This window comes from Pagrus pagrus, assembly GCF_965226575.1.
Source record: "Pagrus pagrus genome assembly, chromosome: 8".
NCBI lineage: Eukaryota > Metazoa > Chordata > Actinopteri > Spariformes > Sparidae > Pagrus > Pagrus pagrus.
Genome location: NC_140192.1, coordinates 32,437,925 through 32,442,723, shown reverse-complemented (window position 1 = coordinate 32,442,723; position 4,799 = coordinate 32,437,925). Strand labels below are relative to the sequence as shown.

The window sequence follows — 4,799 nt, the reverse complement described above, 5'->3', positions numbered from 1 at the left end:
CATTGAAACATTACAATCAATCTTCTTGTTTCTCAGAGGATGCTCAAATCTAACAGAGCAAATGATGCATACGAAGGAGCTGGACTTACCATCAAATATGAGGAGCATCATCCTGAAACCTGCTTATAAATTAAGAGAAAAATGGAGAAATGTTGCTTGTGATCTGCAAGAGTGAAGTGGAAGAAGAGTGTTACTGATCTTGTCGTCTTCATTGAAAAGCAGGTTAGAATAGTATCAGACCCACTTTGTGGCAACATTCAGGACTTACCATCCACCAACTATAAGGCCTCCAATGCTAGTCACCTTAACCAGGCCTGTCCTGGACGAGCTCTTAGTTATGCTGCTATAGGCCTAGTCCGGGGGACAATGACACACTGAGCTTCTCTCTCCTCCCCTCTCCTCTCCTCTCCATCTGTATACATTATGCCTGTATACATGCCCCATCTCTGCATGTCACTGACTTACTTCTTCCCCGGAGTCCTTGTGCTTTCTAGTCCTACAGGCTCCCTTGGATCCTGGCCGCACCCGGGTCGTGGATCGTGGATGCGCCCACTGCTATGGCCCTGCCTGATCGTGGATGCGCCCACTGCTATGGCCCTGCCTGATCGTGGATGCACCTACTGCCATGACCCTGCCTGACACCCACCACTACTGTCGCTAATATTAGTCACATCTCTGTTACATACGTTCCACTACTATTATCGTACTGCATTGCTACATACCATCCTTACCATTGATCACTACCACTGTTATCACTAGTAATCACATTTCCATGTGCATTTCATCATTATTGCTGTAATACATCTTTGTGTACTTTCACTCCTGTCAACCATCGCTTATAATTGAATACATTGTGATCTCGTTGATCTGCTCTGTACATGCGACATCTATTGCACGTCTGTCCGTCCTGGGAGAGGGATCCCTCCTCTGTGGCTCTCCCTGAGGTTTCTTCCGCATTTTTTTTTTCCCTGTTAAAAGGGCCTTTTTTTTGGGGCAAGTTTTTCCTCACTCGAATCGAGGGTCGAAGGACAGAGGGTGTCGTCTCTGTACAGATTGTAAAGCCCTCTGAGGCAAACTGTGATTTGTGAATTTGGGCTATACAAATAAAATTTGATTTGATTTGATTTGATTTGAAAAAAGGAAGCAGTTTTGCCACCAATGTCACTGCAGTAAAAGAGGGAGTCATTACTCAGTATACAGGAAACAAGACCAAGTCATTCACTACTCAACTGTCTGTTTTGTTCACATAGTACACTGTTAAAAAAGATTTGTTGACTCAACTTGACTAAGTCAAGTCATCTTGTTGCTTTGACTGAGTTAAGTTGAGTCAACTTATAGTGTCAAGCTTCTTGCACTTCAAAACATGAGTTGATGCAACATGCAGTCTGTTCACTCAACTTCCTGTATCAAGTAAGTTGGACTAGAAAATATCATTTAAGAGAACTTAAAAAGATGTTGGTTGAACTTATTTTATCAAGTTCTTACAAATGTTTATCAAGTTAGCGCAACATGAAATAATTAATTGATACAGCATGCAGTTTGTTGACTCAACTTCTTGCAGCGGTGGGAATTGTGGAGTCATCAAGTCATCTCCATGCCATGTATTTGTTCTGCTCAGTCACTGAACCAGGTGCATTCACTAATTAGCTCACCTTCCTGGCTGAAGAGCTGTGCTGATCGGACTCAGCTGGTTTAGTGCATGAACAGAACAAATACATGGCATGGAGATGACTTGATGACTCCATAATTCCCACCTCTGACTTCTTGTGTCAAGTAATTTGGACTAGGAAATATTACTTCAGATAGCTAAAAAGGATGTTGGTTGAACTTATTTTATCAAGTTATTTAAAATAAATAATCAAGTTAGCTCAACATGAAATAATTATTTTTCAACTTCTATTACCAAGTTATTTAAGTTTACAGAAATTGATAGATTTAAAAAAAGTAATATCTACAAATATAATCTAAATGAGAACTAGCTGAGTCAAACTTAAATATTAACACATAAAAAAATAGCTGAGAAGACATTTCAATCAGGACTTTTATTACAGTCCCAACAACTCAACTCCAACCAGTATTGCTTCATTAAAATTAATATTGAAATTAAATAAGTGTGTCAATGGATGTAGACACCTTCCTTGGGACATGTAGACAAACAAACAAAAAAGCCTTCACACCTTCTAACACATCCTCACTTTTGCTCAGGGCTTCTCACAAACTAAATTTACAGTGTCCCATACATAAAAAGAAGATCATTCTTCCTTGAAAAACAATAACTAACTGACTTGTTCAACAGTCCATTCTGAGTGAGTGTTCAGAGTTGCTGCAGTAAATTGCAGAAAAACATAAGTAGAAAATTGTATCTCTCTGAGAAACTTCCTCAAATGTTGAAAATGAAAACATTCAAACATTACTGAAATGTCCACTCTCTTCATGATTTCTCTATAACACATACATTTGTGTCTCTCAGACACATTTCCTCAAAATAGAGCAATAGAAATCAGTCAGAACGTGAAAACGAAAACTGGTGTGACCCACAGAGGGGCTCATTAGTCTAATAGACAAATAAAAAATGAGAATGCTTACTCTGGGACATGCAGACAAAAAATTTTTAAAAATAAAAAAGCCTTCCCACCCTCTCACACATCCTTGCTCTTCCAGGGCTGGTCAAAAACTGAAATTACACATTCAAATTACGCATTCAAAAAAAGAGCATAATTCCTTTGGGAAAAAACAACAACTCTCCAAGTGACTTGACTCAACAGAGTCCATTCTAAGTGAGTGTTCAGCATTGCTGCAGCAAAATGCAGAAAGACATACATAGGAAACTGTATCTCTCTGAGAAACTTGCTCAAATGTTAGCCAGAAAATGAAAATGTTCAAACATTCCTGAAATCTCCACTCTGTTCATGTTTCCTCTACAACATAAAATACAAATTAGTGTCTGCAAGACACATTTCCTCCAAAGAGAGCAACAGAGATCTGTTAGAACATGAAAACATAAAATAAACTGATGTGACCCACAGAAGGGTGCAATGGACAAATGGCAGATAAATGAGAAAGCTTCCTCTGGGACAAATGCAGAAACACCTTTCTATGCCATTCCTTTAACTGAGCAATTTATTCTTTAGAGAGTGGACCCTGGGAGTGCACATCTCAGACCCGATTCCCATGAACAGGTGCTGAATCACCTCAAAAGTATATTTCAAGTCTTTCGGATAGTTGAGGTTCAGCATGTACAGCAGGCCCATCAGGTTCACAAAAGAGTTGGGAACATCACCTCGATTTTTTCCTCGATTACAATGGCAACATCGTTGTAGGAAGCTGGAAGGGGCTCCTTCACATCTTCAACGACTAAAAGGATCCCAATCACCATTCCCTTGATGACATCCTGTTCAGGCTCTTTTGGCTTGATGCAAAAACAAAAAAACAAAAATAAAAGATGCCTCTGCTTTAGAGAGCTTTGTCATATAGTGCATACACACAGAGGATGCCTGAAATGACAAGTGTAACCCTGCCCATTGTGAACTAGTTTTTGTATCATCTTGAATGACATTTCGCTGCTTACCTCACACCTCTTCGTGAACGCAGAGGGATTTTCCTTCATATAGCATGGTAGTCCCTGCAAAGCTGCTGCCCTCTTCCTTTGGTTTGATGCCTGCCAAAACATGATACATGAATACAGTTGCTACCAGAATTATATACCCCCTCTGTCCGCAAGACATTCTGGGGTGTATTCCAGAAAGACTCTGGGTTTTCAGTTCCAGAGAGAGGTAACTTAAACTTAGGGTCAGTTACCGCAGTAACAGAATCTAACCACCCTACTGGCAGGTTTTATTCAACCAAACCCTGAGTTTATCTCTGTCTCCTCCAGCTTACAGAGCCAGACACACTGTTTCATTTCCTCATTCATTCAGATCGTATCAAAGTGTGTCTCCAAGCACTTTCAGTGGTGGAGGTTTACTGTCTGTCAGAATCTAAATCCTGGTTGGTTATTTGTTTGTTACTCAGTTACTACTTTTGTAGCAGATCCCCTGAAAGATGGTCAGACACTTACTGATGTTTTCCAGATTTATTACAAATCTAACCAACAACGTAAGAGCTGGAAATAAAGCACATAAAACGAAAATGAAATGCAATATATTAGCATGAGATACTAGTGTAAAATAAGCCAACATTAATTCATTGACTAAATCAATTCAAAGAAATTCTGCACTTCTAAATGATTTAGAGACACAAACCATGTACTAAAATTACAACAAAACAACAAATACTAACCTTGTGCCTCTTCGGAGGGTTGCTAATGCCTTAAACCTTGTTAATTTCTCTCAACTTTGCCGTTTCATCAACTTCAATTTTCCTTCCGCTATAACAGGAACTCCGAAAGTATACACGGGAGTCACTTTCAAAATAAAAGCATGACCAAAATATTACACAATAAAACGAACTTTCAGCAAATAACACAACTTGGGTTATTTACACTCCCACCAAATTATGAGTTTTGCATCAAACAACAATATAAACGAATAATTTTCTCAATCTCAATGTCCCTTTCCAGTTATCAACTTAAGAAGTCTCTAACAACAGGACTAATTTCTGCACAGGACGCTCCAATATGGAAAGTTTACTAGAGCGTTCACCCTTCTTGTTCAGTCTCTTATCTCCAACTGAGATTTTCACTCTCCTCACAAGTCCATCCGTACCACTGACAGTCTCCATGACTCTTGCAAGTCTCCACTCGCCTCTTGGCAACAGTTCATCAATGTCCATCACAACATCACCCACTTGTAGATTCCTCT

The 4,799-nt window shown here is 39.4% G+C and overlaps 1 long non-coding RNA gene across 1 annotated transcript; it reads right to left on the bottom strand.

The window, feature by feature from the left end:
* Positions 1 to 2,635: 2,635 nt before the first annotated feature.
* On the bottom strand, positions 2,636 to 4,522 carry LOC311260791. Its single transcript, XR_014623052.1, has 3 exons — positions 4,279 to 4,522; positions 3,569 to 3,658; positions 2,636 to 3,409 (listed from the first exon to the last, which is right to left on the bottom strand). It is a non-coding gene; the product is annotated as an uncharacterized lncRNA (long non-coding RNA).
* Between the last annotated feature and the right edge of the window lie 277 nt (positions 4,523 to 4,799).